A 16,037-nucleotide genomic window follows, 5' to 3' on the forward strand; every position below is an offset into this window, starting at 1 on the left:
ACTAGGGTTACATTCATAACCTAGAGACGTTCCCCTTCGGGAACTCGAGCTGCGTCGTAACGCTTTGGGAACGAGTGTCTAATCATGCACACTGACCAGACCCTGCCTAGTGTGTAATGGCCTCAGCACCTGCACGTAGGACAGAGGAGCCTGGAGTGGCTCTAAGGTCAAGGTCATGAAACCGGACAAAGTTCAGCTGGGTGAACCAACCTGCAGCGTCAGATGTCCCGGAGTGACACTCCAGCGGACCAGGCCATAGAGGCCGGTGCGGGGAGGCCAGACGATTCGTAAGTCTCAGAGTGCCGCGGAGGAAACGTGTCACCAGTGGGTGCCTACCCAGAAACTGCCCCGCGGAGTGATATATGCCGCGACGGCGGACCCATAAACCATCAGGGTTGAAGGGGTTAACCCTGTGGAAAACTGCTCTTCTAAAAACTCCAGAACTGAACCAACTGGGCAGTTAACTGGGTCCAAGTCACGGTGCTCACACCATGATGTGAACAGTTGCCACCGTGCGGCAAACGACCTTCTCATGGAGGGAGCTCTGGAGTGGAGCAGGGTCTCTACTACCTCAGTAGAGAGACCAGCTGCTACGAACTGTGCCCCCTCAGGGGCCATAGCCATAGCTTCCACAACTCTGGGCAGGGGTGAACCAGGGTTCCGCCTGCCTGTGAGAGGAGCTTCACCCTCAAAAGCAAACCTCATGGACGGACCAACGGCCAGCACCGTGTGCTTGGTGGCCCAAAGGGTTAAGTCGGCAGCGCAACGCAACTCCTTAATATCGCTGGCCCCGGAGCCAAGTCCCTCATCCAAATCACGTAGCAGGACAGCCTGGTATGCCTGCAACACACCCATGGTGTGGAGGCAACCCGCAGCCTCCTCTCGAAGAGCGCTCTCCGGGAGCTAAGCGTGCACATAGCCATCTGGCCACAATGCGAGCATTCTCCTTCGAGAGCCGATTGAGCATGCTCCACTCCCAAGCAAACAACGCACCAATCGTGCGTATCCTTCCCCGTAATGAAACGGGGACACGGCTGAACACATTCACAGTATTTTTGCTTGCCAGCTATCACTCGGTCAGAAAACACAGCTAAACAGCGCTTACCTGAACGAGCAGAAGCTAGCGTCGCTACCGTCTTGCAGCCATTTGTAGCTTCCTGGTTTACGCGACGTCACCTGCCGATGTCATGACTCACCTATTGGTCAGATTTCACATGTGGTTCAGAGCGCGGACAACGCAGGGGCGTTCCCAAATTGTTACAACGCAGCTCGAGTTCCCAAAGGGGAACTTCCTTGTTATCAGAACAAAAACTCAGTTCTTTATTTTCTTGCTGTGCTCGTCTTAATTGAATTTCAGGGATGCAATTCTCTATTGATTAGTTCTTTTCAAAGCATTCAGCTAATGTATTCGCTATATCCATTTCCCTTGTCTGAAGTGTCCCTTGTTTTTAAATATGCTGTATATAAGATTCACTTTCCATGCCCTTCATTTTAGGTATAATGTTCCAAACCCTCTTCGTGGGAGTATAACAGGTTAAACTTGCTCTATGGAGTATTAATTGTCTTGGTTTGCAAGAACAAACTTTTCCCAGCACATAGTCTGAAAAGAAAGCCAGTCTGCTTTAAGTTGGCACTTTGAAGGTCTAATTGTAATATTCATTTGTGGAAATGTGATAATAAGTGGAAAATGGTCACTCCCACAGATGTCATCCCAGACCCTCCATGAACAGTCAAGGTAGATATCAGCACTGCATATTGTGAAATCAATCGCTGAATAGGTACCATGACCTGGGTGAAGATGTGGTTTTTGTTCCATCATTTAGTAAACACAAATCATTGTATTCTATAAAAGCTTCCATTTTTTCCTTTGACATTACATCTGTCTCCTCCCCATAAAGTATTATGACTGTTAAAGTCACCCATGAGTATATATGGCATTGGTAATTGCGAGAAGTTTATCAATTTCTTGTGGTAAAATACTTTCATACAGGGGAATGTAAATAGCATACTGTTGTGTAAATGTGAAGGGCATACTGTTATAGTTCTGTGAAGAGTAATTTAAACTGTTACTGCTTAAAACTGTGGTATCCAATGCTATATGACTGTGAATTATATTGTTCTCCCCCAGAAGGCTGATGGAGATTTGGTCCATACGCATTGTACATTTTGACATTTTTAAACCTCCAGGCATCTTTTGGAGATAAGTGGGTCTCCTGAATTCAATAAACAAGTGGACTTAGATCCGCAGTTAAATATTGTAAGTCCACAAAGTTAGTTTGAACTGAATTATTTGGTTACTTATCTCCAAGTGGGAAAGATGGGAGCAGGTCCTTTTGCAGGTCCTGTTTTTACACTTAGGGGAGAGACTGCGACTATGGCTAAGCACAGTCTCAGTCATTTCAACGTCTCTTGGATTCTCATTTTCCTGATATCGACATATATCTTGATTTGAATGTTGAGTTACTGTGCTTTGGGATTTTCTTTTCACTCTTGAATCTCTTCCTGTTGAAAATCTTGAATTTGCTTGGTTTGAACGTACACATTCTTTGTCTTTTGGGAATTCAATTTTTTTTGTGCTGCTTATGTCTTTGGGTTTATCTGTAGATATACAAGTTAGATCTGTCTGACAACTAGTGTTATGTGTCTTTGGCATAACAACAGCAGAATAAGACTTATTCAAGTTAAAGCAGGAAGTCCTTTAAATAATTTGCGAGCTTCAATATAGCTCACCTTCCTTGTGTGTTTAATTTTCTGTATTTCCTTCTCTTTAATCCAGATGGGACAATTTTTTGATGAAGCAGCATGATCTTCAAGGCAGTTTTTGCATTTAGAGGGTTTTGTACAATTCATTTCATGATGATCTTCACCACAATTTTGGCAAGCCAGCTTATTCTTACATTCTGCAGAACCATGACCGAATTTCTGACATTTGTTGTTAACTAGTTAACTAGTGCTGTTCTGAGACTATGACCTATACTACAAGAAATGAGAGCAGCACCTTCCCGAGTGGGATGGATACCATCTCGCCCTAACAGGCCAGCCTTGCCCTCAAAAAAATTATTTCTGAAGCCCGCATTGTTTTGGAGCACCACTCGGACATCCATCAGTTCAGTGACCATAATCTGCTGTAGGCTACATCGCCACGTCGCATTGGGGTGGTGCCAGAGCATGTTAGTGTATCGGACATTGCCTTCACTAATTTACACACCATTATAATATACCCCTTTGACAGTCAGAGGTTACTAAGAGTAATATTAGCTCCTGTGTGAAAAACAGGGGAAATCTTAGAGAGAGTTTTTCAGAGGTTATCTAACCTGTGCTGTCCTAAAGACCTACCTGAGCTGCTATGTCCGGTGCCCTGGCTCCCAGTATACACATGACCTGTGCTGCTTTTGCCCCAAAAAGGTCTAGCTAATTTTACGTGCCTCAGAATAGAGTCTCCTATAACCAGAGCTCTTTGATGTTTCTATTTGCAGGTATGCCGAGTTGTCACCCACTTGCTAACTCCACCTAGGGCATCCAGACTTTTTGTTGTTTAAAGTTTAAAAGATTTTGTAAAAAAAACACAATATTCACTTTGCTACTGGTACGGGTCAAAAAGTGTCGGTGTGTGAAAGGTTCAATAGGACTCTAAAGACCAATATGTGGAGATACTGTAATTTACAGCATTTAATAGAAGACAATACACCGACAAATTCGGTGATGTAGTTGAAATTTCGAGTTTAAAAAACATTTTGAAAAAGGTTCTGAGCAAAACTTTACGCATCAATACCTTACCATTTCCGAACAGATAATGAGAGATCCCCCTGTATATAAATTACAAGACTATGATGGTAAAAATATTGAGGGAACATTTCATGAGCCCAAATTACAAAATGTTATCGGGAAGGAGAAGGCTTTTGAAATAGAGAAAATCTTGTCCGAAAAGACCAGAAATAGGAAAAAAGGTCTGCCTTGTAAAATGGGTAGGGTAGCCCAATAAATAAAATTCCTGGGTTCTGGCCAAAGATGGAGTTGACATCATGTGCTAGAAAATGGAAAGGATCGTCACGAGTGTAACTGAAACCTATTGTTGTTAAACCTCGGAAGAGTGTGGATTCTTTGTGATACTTCCAAGCAACACATCAACAGACGTTGATCCAAATAATAAGATCTCTAACTTTACTACTAAATTCGCCAATCGATTTGAAAAGAGATTGGAAAGTCTCCAGGAATCTCTTGGGGATCTCCAGGACCCATATTGATGAACTGTATTAAATGTGGTGGTGAATTATCACATAAGTGTCATTTTTTCTCCAAAAATTACCACACTTACTAATGTCATCTTGTTTATTGCACTGATATATAAATGTTTATATTAAGGGATGTATGTTTCAGACACCGTATTGTCTGTTTTTGCTTTATATTTAAAATATTTAAAATATATTTAAATATCTGTTTTACTTTGATATTTAAAAATATCAAAACATTATTTATGCATTTTTAAGTGCAGGTTCAAGCATTACATGTCTCTCAGAGCAGCATTAAACAGTGTGTAAATGCCACTTCTGTTTCCTCTGCATTGCAGATGTATTTAAAGAAGCTGAATCTGATCAATTTTGTTGATATCGATTTAATTTAATAATACATTTCGTATGTTACAAATTGTCTGATTAAATGTAAACATTTGACTAAAAAGATGATGCACAATATTAGAAAAAATGGCTTTATTAAAATGCCCCAAAAAGGTAAAAATCACTACAGAACCTGATCTGTACTGGAAATAGTACTTTTGGTGAATCTTCTGATATACAATGAAACACAATTATAAACACAACACTTCTGTTTTTGCCCCCAGACTTTTTCTATGTACACAAAAGGCATATTTCTCTCAAAGGCATATTTCTTGTTCACAAATCTGTCTAAATCTGTGATAGTCAGCACTTCTCCTTTGCCGAGATAATCCATCCACCTCACTGATGTGATCAAGATGCTGATTAACAGCATGATTACTGTACAGGTGTGCTTTAGGCTGGACACAATAAAAGGCCACTCTAAAATGTGCAGTTTCATCAGAACATGATGCCACAGATGTCGCAGGTTTTGAGGGAGTTGCGATCGGCATGCTGACTGCAGGAACGTCTACCAAAAGGCATCTCCAAAGGCATTTCAGAGAATTTGGCAGTACATCCAACTGGTCTCTCAACTGCTGACCACGTGTAACCACAACAGCCCAGGACCTCCACCTCCAGCATCTTCACCCACAAGATTGTCTGAGACCAGCCACCTGGACAGCTGCTGCAACAATCATTTTGCATAACCAAATAATTTCTGCTCAAACTGTCTGAAAGTTAAAAGAGATTTTAAATGGGAGGCTTTTAAAAGTGGGCCCAGATTTTAGTTTTTATCTGTTTGTACACTCATACCAATGCAGTGGAGAGGATGGTGTTTCTAGACACATTGAGCAATGTGATGTCAGACTGCAACACTGCAGAGATTCTAATTCTGGGTAGAGATTTTAAATGTACTATGGATAAATTAGTTCGGAACCACGCAGAAGCTCACATAGATTTCCGTAAGCATTCGTGGTAGATGATGGAGGCCCATTAGTTAAGTGACATATGGAAAACTTTTAATAAGAACAAGATACAGTACACGTGGGCCCATGCCATAGACAACACGTGGTCCCTGGCAAGACTAGATTGTTTTTATGGTTTCAAAAAAATAGCTGACAGTTAGTTTCTTTAAAGTCCTGCCAAAGCTCTCTGAGCAAGCACCCAGAGAGTTAAACAGGGAGCTGTCGCTGGAGGAACTCCATGAGGCTCCTCAGAGGATGGAGAATGGGCGTGGGTCAGGTGTAGATGGTCTCGCTGTCTAGCTTTACAAGACATTCTGGCAGTAATAGGGCAGGACGTGCTGGATGTCTTACGGAACAGTGTACAGAGACATGATCTCCTGTTAAGCTGCAGGACTTGACTTGACTTGTGGAGGGCTGTCCTGTCCCTGCTGCCAAAAAAGGGGGACTTGACCCACCTGAAGAACTGGTGCCCAGTGTTACGACTGTGCACTGAATGCAGGTTACTCTCAAAAACAATAGCCTCAAGACTGACTAAGGTTATGGAGCAGTTCATTCACCAGGTCCAGAGGTACTGTGTGCCTGATGGGTCCATATTCGATAACGTGCATTTAATTTGTGACATTGTGGACCAGGCTATTGGGCTTAAAGACTGGTCTGATTTTCCTAGATCAGGACAGGCTTTTGACCGGGTTGAACACTTGTGGTTAGGTGCTGGAAGCCTTCGGGTAAAACCCTGGTTTCATAGCCATGATCAGGTTGCTGTACAGTGAAACTGAAAGTGTACTGAATGTTAACGGTGGTTTATGTGCTCCTTTTAGAGTGTACTGAGGGATCAGGCAGGGCTGTTCCCTCTCAGGGATGTTGTACTCTCTAGCGATTTAACCTCTTTTAAACAAGTTAAGGAGTCATCTCTCTGGTTTTAATATTCCACATGCTAATGCCTCCATATGCTTGTCAGCTTACGCAGATGACTTTGTAGTCATGATAAAACCACAAGATGATGCAATGTTTTTGACTGCTATTTTAAATGACTTTCAGATTTTATCTTCTGCCAAGGTCAACTGGGCTAAAAGTGAAGCAATTTTAGTTGGGGAGTGGGAAGGTGGGAAACCTTCACTGCCAGGAGGCTTAGTGTGGAAAAGAGGTGGTTTTAAATACTTGGGTGTCTACCTGGGGAGTAATAAGTTTTTAAATAAAAACTGGGAAGGTTCTGTAGAGCATATGGAAGGCAGACTGAGCAGGTGGAAACAGTTGTCCCAAAGATGTCCTACAGGGAGCGAATGTTACACACGAGGTCCACAAGTTTGTTGGGGTGATGGTATATGGTTCGTTTTATTTCAAACTCTTTTTAATTAGCAAAACAAAATCTCGCACTCAACGTGGATCAGGTGAAAAGACTGCACTTTCGCATCCCGTGCTCTCTCTAACAACACCTGTCTCCAGAGCTCCGTTTTTTTAAAGACACAGACATAAACATGTTCAATAAAGACAACATTAAAAAAAAACAGAACCATTAAAAAACCCAGAAGAAACAAATTTCATCAACACGAACAGTACATAGAGTTAACAATTATTAGCAAAATAAAGAAAAATAAACCAAAACATTACTTGAATCGGGGGGTGGGGGCTTATTCCCTTACATTCTCCCCTCCAAAAAATGATGTCGTCCCGACATCCCTGTTTAATCCCAATGTCTGAATCGTGTAGGTTGAGCCACAGGAGTCAGTTACAATTACGCAAAGATACAATATTGGCTTAACCAAAATCACATTTACAGTATCTCCTGTGTTCTTGTAATGCGTCTGTAGCTCACATCATTGTGCACCATGAAATCAGCTACATTGTCTATTTTTGAAACATATACAAAATCCTTCTGCTGGTCATTTATACCATCGACTCAAACAACCCTACTATATTAATCACCGGTATTAGACACTTTTCAATGCAATTTAGTCTCTCATGGCACTTCTTCTAAGTCTTTCTCCTGCACAAAGCTTCCTATTGCCATACTCTTACCGGCATGCCATCGTCATATCTGTTTCAACGGGGTCAACGGAAAATTCAACAATTTATTTTCTAACACATAAATTGCATCTGTAACTTAAAAAAAAAATGGTATTCATCATATAACATAAAAATAAGTCAAATGAATGTTAGTTTTTTCTCTACATGTATCCCTTCCTGAAAATGTGTATGCATGTATGTGTTGATCAGTATGGATGAATGTGTGTGCATGCCTATAAGTGTACGCCTGTAATGCTTGTGATTTATACTATTCCAGTGTAGGTTGACCTAGTGCGTGGTAAGTAAATGTCTGCTTTTGCTTTCTTTTTCTAGAAGGATATGATTTCTGTTGCAATGTAGGTTCTGGACTCTGGACCCCATCTTTATCTAGCTCATAGACATCTTCATTTGATTCAGTCATTGCCAGTTCTGGTTCCCTCTCAAATCTCTCCACTTCCTCTGTCTCTGAGGACTGTTCTTCTTCTGATACATTAATTCCTTCCGTTTCTCCCTCTTTCATCCCTTCCACATGATGCTCGGCTGATTCAGCAGATGAGCTGTCCTTTTCTGCAGGTTCATTTGTTGTTCTTGGGTAGAACTCTTTGGCATCAGGACGGAGCTGTTTGTGAAACTGACCAGCACTAAAAGTTCCTTAAAATCCTATCCAGTCACCTTCATCCTCAGAACTACTTTCTCTAGCCTGCTGCTTAGTGTCATGTTTGCTGTTTTTCCATTTTACTGCCTTTTTCTGAACGACTTTGGCATCTTCTGCTGGCAGAAATTCACAAGGAAGGAGCATGTTACGATGAAGGACCCTAACTCGCCCTTGTCCTGTTTCAGGACACACCTCGTAGACTGGGCACTCTAATCTCTTTTTCTGGACCACGTGGACACGTTCCTCCCAAAATGATCTGAGTTTTCCTGGGCCCCCTCTTTCTGTCATATTCCTAATGAGAACTCTGTAACCAGGCTGTAACTCTGCCCCATAGATCTTATTGTCATACTTGTTCTTGGCTTTTACACCCTCCACCTTTGATGCTTCCGAAGCCAGCTGATACGCCTGATCCATTCGTTTCCTCCAATTTTTCACATATTCGTAATGAGATGTTGATTGGTCCCCAGGAGTCAGGTTGAACATTATATCAATAGGAAGCCTTGGGTGACGTCCGAACAGCAGATAGTAAGGTGCAAATCCTGTTGCTTCATTGCGTGTGCAATTGTATGCATGAACCACTTGAGCAAGGGAGTTTTTTTCAATCAGCTTTTTCCCTGTCAGTCAAATTCCGTAACATTGATAGGAGTGTTCTATTGAATCGTTCGACTTGTCTATTCCCCTGTGGATGGTATGGTGTCGTTCGGGAGCCTTTAACACCACTGTGCTGCTGAAGTTGTGCAAACAACTGATTATCAGACTCCTTCCCCTGATCATGATGCAGTCTTGTAGGAAAACCAAACTTTAACACGAAATCCCCAAAGATCTTCTGGGCTGCTGTCTTGGCTGATTTGTTGAGGCATGCATAGGCTTGAGCAAAGCGTGTAAAATGGTCCATGACGACCAAGATGTACTCATATCCACCTTTGCATTTCTCCAGGTGGAGGAAGTCAGCTGAAACCAGCTCAAAGGAGTGTGTTGTTTCAATGGTGGTGAGTGGCGCTCGATTTGGCTTGTTGGGACGTTTTGTCTTCAAACAAAGACACACTCTTAAGACATGATGTTCAACATCCTTTTGCAGATGTGGCCAGTAAAATCTGTCCCTTATCAGGTGGAGCGTCCGCTCTACACCGAGATGACCCATGTTCTCATGCAACTCCTTAAAAGCCAAACTGTGAAATTTCTTGGGTGCTGTGAACGAGTTGCTGTTTTCTGGTACAAAACTCCATTCTCATCAGGATCAACTTTTTCCTCTCTCTCATCAGTACTGACCGGCTATCATGACCACTCCATTCCCTGTCTTTTGGCCATTTGCCTTTCTCTATGCATCCCAGCACTTTGCTGATTACTAGATCCTCTTTCTGGGCTTCTTTCAATGTCACCCAGCTGAACGCCAATGGGTCATCACTTTCCTCACACAGCGCTGTCTCAATAGTTACTGGACACATTCACGGAGTGTGTTCTTTTGACTGGATACTAAGGGCCTTGGTTACACAGCTTATAAAATCTGGACTTACTTCTTCTGAACACCTCTGCATATATTCCTCCATTCCCAATGGCATATGAGACAAACCATCTGCATCTGAGTTGGCTTTTCCTGGACGATACTTAATAACAAAATTAAAATCGGCCAGCTCAGCGACCCAGCGATGTGTGGTGGCATTTAGTTTGGCCGTTGTGAGCACGTAGGTTAGTGGGTTGTTGTCGGTGTAGACAACAAATGAAGGAGTATAGTAGAGGTAGTCTCTGAAGCGTTCACATACTGCCCACTTCATGGCCAGAAATTCGAGCTTCCCAGAATGAAGATGGTAACTTTTCTCTGGGGCTGTTAATGTTCTTGATCCATAAGCAATGACCCGTAGCTTGCCCTCCTGTCTTTGATACAAAACCGCCCCCAGGCCTTCTTGGGACGCATCACAGTGAAGAATTAACTGTATGTCTTTGTGCCCTACAACCCTTTGAAAAGTGTCCCTGCTGACCACATTTAAGTGATTACACTGCTCACTGTTCCCGCTGTCTTGACACGATTTACATATCTTTCTATTGGGTGGACGACCATAACGAAAAGATAGTTGTGATTCACGGATGCTCTTCTTGATTTCTGCTACCTCCTCTTTTAACTGTTTGACAAGTTCATACAACTTGGCTTCTAGTTTAGAGGACGGGCTCTGAATCCTGTGTTCTTTCCCTCTAGCTGCTGCCCCATCCAATATTTTATGTCCATTATCAGTTGCTTCTCCCTGTCTATCAAGTCTTTGTAGTGCCTGTACATCAGCCTGAAGCTCATTTACTTTTGTCACTTTTGCACATGTATTTTTCTTTTGTTTCTGTTGTCTCTCAGTTTCAATACCTGCAGCATCGTTCATCCTCTCAATGAGCCCTTCGTCTGTAATACCTTGGTTTTCCAGGTCAACTCTAAACTGAAATTTTACATGGTCGCTGATGAGGCCAGTACTGACAGACCGTAAGAACTTCTTTTGAATGAGCTCAGCACTATACTGTTCCTCGGCCTCACCCCCTCTTTCAGTTCTATGGCTCTAAACAAGAAGTTTTGAGGTGATTCACGATGATCTTGTGTGATGTTTACCAGTTTGTGATACAAATTTGTGGGCCTATCCTCTTTGAAATGGCCTTTTAGAATGATTTTTAATTAGGGAAGCGTCAAATTGCTTTTAATCTCAAGCATGTCTCGAAGGCTGAGGCCGGGATTAATAGATCTTACAACAGCATCCACAATTTCTGTCTCAGCATGTCCTTTTTGAACTCCACTGTTTATCTGATGCATCAGATTTGTGTATCGCAGCCAATGCTTTTGACCTTTCTCACCTATTTTTCCCCAAATTTTGAAATCACGTCTGATGGTCACTTCTGACACTCCTGATGGCTGAGGTTTGGCATCCCTATGTATAGCTGGGGCTGATCTGCTCTCTTTTTTCTTCACTTGATCACTCAGCCTCGTAATTTCACTCTCCAAAGATTTTGTGGAATTCTGAAACATCAACTGGAGGTCTGCATATTGTTTTTTTAACTTTGCCAGCTCATCTTCGTCCTCGCTTAAACTCATTTCTGCTTCCCGAAAGTCGCCCATAAACTGACGTGCTGCATCCACATCTTCCTTCTCAATAACTTGAATAATAACTTAAAATAATTTTCCTTACCTTATTCACGGGCACTTTTGCAAATTCAGCCAATTCTTTAAGATGATCCCACGTCAGGTGCGGTAAATCCGTGCCGAGCTGCTCTTGCAGCTGCCGAAGATCCATCTCCTTTTTTCGCGTTGTTCTGTGCTCGTATAAGAAATCTCCTGGGCTGGCTCGCCAATTTTGTTACACACGAGGTCCACAAGTGTGTTGGGGTGAAGGTATATGGTTTGTTTTATTTCAAACTCTTTTCAATTAGCAAAACAAAATCTCGCACTCAACGTGGATCAGGTAAAAAGACTGCACTTCCGCATCCCTCGCTCTCTCTAACAACACCTGTCTCTAGAGCTCCAATTTTTTAAAGACACAGACATAAACATGTTCAATAAAGACAACATAAAAAAAAACCCAGAACCATTACAAAACCCAGAAGAAACAAATTTCATCAACATGAACAGTACATAGAGTTAACAATTATCAGCAAAATAAAGAAAAATAAAACAAAACATTACTTGAATCGGGGGGGGCTTATTCCATTACACGAACGCTGGTCATCAATAACCTCGCCACGTCATCCCTCTGGTACAAGCTAGCATGCGTTGATCCTCCACCGAACCTCCTGGCGAACATCCAGGCCCTTCTAGTGAATTTCTTCTGAGACATCAAAAGTGCTGCGTGAGGAAGCGAAAGCACGGAAGACGAGCGGGGGTTAATGCTAGGCTAAAAGCTAACCCTAGCCGGCCTGCTCTACCATCTCTCCTGCTGGCAAATGTCTGCTCCCTAGACAATAAATTGGACTACATCAGACTCCAACAAGCTACTCTGAGACGTGGCTGAGCAACAGAGTTCCGGACGCCACCATTCAGCTGGACGGGCTAGCCTCGTTTCGTGCCGACAGAAAAGCTCGAAAGCAGGTTAGAATCCCTGTCTCCATGTCTGCTCACCAGGGCTGCTTTGAATGCGCTGACTGGGACATGTTAAGGAAACGGCGATTTCTTCAACTTGGAGGAGTAAACGTCAACAGTGAACAGCTACATCGGCAAGTGCATTGACGAAGTGACAATCTCCAAGACCATCACTACACGCTCCAACCAGAAGCCGTGGATGACCGCTAAGGTGTGTGCACTGCTAAAATCAACCTCCACCTTCAGAGCAGGGGACAATACGGCCTTCAAGACAGCGAGGGCCAAACTGTCCTGTGCCATCAGGGAGGTGAAGCATGCACATGCTAAGAGAATCCACAGCCACTTCCAGGACAGCGGAGACACCCTTTCGCATGTAGCAGGGCATCCAGAAGATCACGAACTACAAGACAACTTTACCTGCATGTGACCGTGATGTCGCCCATTTAGATGCGCTGAACAACTTCTACACCCGGTTTGAGGTGCAAAACAACATGGTGGCGAGGAAGACCCCCCTCCTACCAGTGACCAGGTGCTCTGTCTAACCCTCACCCACCTGGACAATAAGGATTCATATGTACAAACGCTGTTCATAGACTTCATCTCAGCATTTAACACAAACATTCCACAAACATCCCTCAGCACCTGATTAAAAAGCTCAGTCTACTGTGCCTGAACACCTCTTTCTGTTACTGGATTCTGGACTTCCTGACTGGACCTTAGAGACCTCAGTCAGTCCAGATCGGAAAAAGCATTTCCAGCAACACCACACTGAGCACCGGGGCACCTCAGGGCTGTGTGCTCAGTCCACTGCTGTTTACTCTGCTGACCCACGACTGTGTAGCAATGCACAGCTCGAATCACATCAAGTTTGCTGATGACATGACTGTGGTGGGTCTCATCAGCAAGAACGATGAGTCAGCGTACAGAGAGTAGGTGCAACAGTAAAAAATTCAATTCAATTTATTTTTATTTGTATAGCGCTTTTAACAATGAACATTGTCTCAAAGCAGCTTTACACAGATAATGTGGTGATTAAAAGTAAATATGTTCTTTATGAGTAAGTTTGTCCCTGATGAGCAAGCCGGTGGCAACTGTGGCAAGGAAAAACTCCCCGAGATGGCATAAGGAAGAAACTTTGAGAGGCCTGATGTGGTGTGAACAACCTGTGTCTGAACGTCGACAAAACGAAAAAAATGAGTAAGTAGAGCACAGAGCGACCATTCTCCACTGATCATCGATGGATCCTCCATGGAGATCAGCAAGAGCACCAAATTCCTCGGTGTACATCTGGCAAAGAACATCACTTGGTCACTCAACAACAGCTCCATCTACAAAAAAGCACAGCAGCGTCTCTACTTCTTGACGGCTGAGGAAAGCTCATCTCCCTCCATCCTGACCACGTTCTACAGAGGGACCATTGAGAGCATCTTGAGCAGCTGCATCACTGCCTGGTTTGGGAACTGCACCTTCTCGGATCGCAAGAACCTACAGAGGATAGTGAGGACAGCTGAGAAGATCATCAGAGTCTATCTCCACTCTATCATGGACATTTACACCTCACGCTGTATCCGCAAAGCCAACAGCATCGTGGATGACCACACACACCCCTCAGACACACTCTTCACCCTCCTGAAGCATTCAGGCCTCACATCCACATACAGAACACTAATTGTGAGGCTAATAAAAGGCTGATTTAAAAACAAGAATTTTAATAGATAATTTTTACAGAATTATGAATGATATGGATGTGTTTTAAATGTGTGTGGTGTTGGGAGAATGATTTATGCTCTGTTACAGAAAGAGAACTAAACTTTGCACCAGAGCAAAACTGATCACTCATGTTTTACTCAATTATAAAACTATCTTAATACGTATTTACTTATTCATTTCAAGTCCCCTTAAATTTGTATGATATGTGACTTGTGTAAATAAAATTTTGTAAAAGTAAAAAAAAAAAAAAAAAAAGTTTCTCTCCCTCTCCTTGTCAATAACCCCCTTCACTCTCTCTCGCTATAAGATATACCTTTATTCGTCTCACAGTGGAAAATTTCTCTGTTACAGCAGCAAAGAAAAAGAAATACATAAAATAAAAATATATAAAAGGAATAGACACACGAGTATACAGTATAAACACAACACAATGTATAAATACAAATAAGAAAAAGAGACCACAAGTAATTACTAACAGACGTGTTGCAGGTAATATTCCAAATTTTTTACATTTCTGTTATTGCTATTATTGCAGATAAACAGTAATAATACAGTGTGTATTTTGGTGACTGGTTCACTGGGAGCAGCTCTGATTGTAAAGTCTAATAGCAGCAGGGAGAAAAGATCTTCTGTTTTGCTCCTTCAGACACTCAGGATGTAACAGTGTGTCACTGAAGGAGCTGTTTCATACAGGGGGTGAGAGACGTTCTCCAGCAATGATGATAGTTTAGCTCCCATCCTCCTTCTCCCACCTACTGTACAGTGTCCAGGGGAATCCCCAGGACTGAGCTGGAATTCCTGATCAGCTTGTCCAGTCTCTTCCTGTCTGCAGTAGAGATGCTGCTGCACCAGTAGACCACACCATAGAATGTGGCTGAGGCCACCACAGAGTCTTCCAGTCCACCCAGGTATTTGTAAGCGTCCACTCACACTGTCCTTTCCCTGAATGTTCACTGGTGGTAATGAATTTTGTTTGTGCCTACGGAAATCCACCACCAGTTCTTTTGGTTTTCCCCGCGTTTATCTGGAGGCAGCTCTGTTGGCACCAGTCCACAAAGTTCTGGATCAGTCCTCTGTACTCCCTGTCATCATCATCCATGACTCCATGAACAGCATGATGCTACACTCCCGGAATTCCTGCTGATGCTGGGTAAGAGACGCTAGCTTGTCCATCTTGTTGGGTGAAGATCTCACATTCTCCATGACGGTGGACGGGAGAGTTGGTCTGTAACGTCTCCTTTTAGTCCGACACAGAGCTCCAGCACGGTTCCCCCGTCGTGTCCTTCTTAGCTTGTGGGGAATATCCGTTTTTTTCCTGTAGTAGTATCGCCGTGTTGCGGAACGCTAACAGCTGATCCCTGGTGTAAACAATCGGGCCGTGGCTGTGAACAGAGTCCAAAAAAGCAGGAAAAGTAGAGCAAACTTTGACATCAGACTTTGTTGATGTCCATTGTGCAGTTTACAATTACACACGCATACACTCAAAAAAAAAAAAAACAAAACAAAGAAAAACACAGTGCTGGAACACTATAACATAAATAAAAAAGAATACAAACTTGAAGGGAGCTGCTGCAACAGGCTGCCACTCGGCAGCTCCTTGCTATTACATAAAACCCATATACAATGAATAAACATGCTCCTGAGGTTCCAGTGATCACTGTTCCTGCTCCTCTCCCCTCCTCAAATCTTCCAACTTTGTCCTGGTCTGCCTCTGGATGATGTTTTCTTTGATTTTAGGTGTTTTACATCTACAGCCTGGAGATCCATGAGATTACGGAGTAACACAGGAGCTTTGAGGATGGATTTGGACTGTAGTTAATAAACAGTCTGCTACACTCAGGACTACAGTTTGCTTCTGATCTTCATCACACCTCAACATCGTTTATCTGTAATACATGGACATTCGGTGCCACCCAGATCTTGAGTCTGGATCCTCTGAGATTTTAATACAAATAAAAATTAAGTGAAAAAAATTTAACCTCACCCATTTTACCAGGTGCCCAGAGCAGGTGTTGATAAATGTCACCTCAGCCTTCAGGGTTTCCAGTGGTAGAACTGATCAGACCTGG

This window comes from Silurus meridionalis, chromosome 9 (genome assembly GCF_014805685.1).
Source record: "Silurus meridionalis isolate SWU-2019-XX chromosome 9, ASM1480568v1, whole genome shotgun sequence".
NCBI classification, from domain to species: Eukaryota; Metazoa; Chordata; class Actinopteri; order Siluriformes; family Siluridae; genus Silurus; species Silurus meridionalis.